This window comes from Schistocerca piceifrons, chromosome 2 (assembly GCF_021461385.2).
Source record: "Schistocerca piceifrons isolate TAMUIC-IGC-003096 chromosome 2, iqSchPice1.1, whole genome shotgun sequence".
In the NCBI taxonomy this organism is placed as follows: domain Eukaryota; kingdom Metazoa; phylum Arthropoda; class Insecta; order Orthoptera; family Acrididae; genus Schistocerca; species Schistocerca piceifrons.
In genome coordinates, this window is record NC_060139.1 from 483,654,122 (window position 1) to 483,655,016 (window position 895).

An 895-nucleotide genomic window follows, 5' to 3' on the forward strand; every position below is an offset into this window, starting at 1 on the left:
AAGTCAATTTTCTTTGGTTTTTCCGATGAACTGTGGGAAAACAAATGTTTTTATGACAAACCAACATTGTTCAAGTGAAGTGGAACGTTTATTATGTGAAAAGACGATTGAAAGTCTGAGAGACACCTCAAGACAAACCAAAAACATTCAAGAAACAGCATCGTTGTTTAATCACTGTACTCATTTGGTTGGGCGTCTCGAGTGGGCCATCGGTAGGGAATTTCCTTAAACAGCTCTTCACTTCCACTGATAGATCTTTTCGAAAGCTGATTCACCTTTCCTGCTCCGACGTCACGCGATCGGCTGTGGATCCATGAGGCCTTAGAGATAGATATCTTGTTCGTTCTTGGTTACAATGTTTGTGTGAAAAGCTTTGAAAATGCTTTTTCGTTCATCCACTTTAGGTAGTTCAAAACAACTTTTCTTGGACCTGAATAATGAAAGCACGATGCAAATCACTGTCAACATTGTGTAGCATGGCGCCAACGGCCTTGCCGCAGTGGTAACACCGGTTCCCGTCAGATCACCGAAGCTAAGCGCTGTCGGGCTGGGCTAGCACTTGGATGGGTGACCCTCCAGTCTGCCGAGCGCTGTTGGCAAGCGTGGTGCACTCAGCCCTTGTGAGGCAAACTGAGTAGCTACTTGATTGAGAAGTAGCGGATTCGGTCTCGAAAACTGACATACGGCCGGGAGAGCAGTGTGCTAACCATATGCCCCTCCACTTCCGCAACCAGTGACGCCTGTGGGCTGAGGAAGACATGGCGGCCGGCCGGTACCTTTGGGCCTTCATGGCCTGTTCGGGAGGAGTTTAGTTTTAGTTTAGTGTAGCACGAGGATGAACGACATATTTCTGACTGCGTTTTTACTTACGAGCAACGATGGCACTTTTGTGGCT

General features: G+C 47.3%; 1 pseudogene; it reads left to right on the top strand.

Moving 5' to 3' along the window:
- Positions 1–481: 481 nt before the first annotated feature.
- Positions 482–599, top strand: LOC124778525 (annotated as a pseudogene).
- Positions 600–895: the final 296 nt, after the last annotated feature.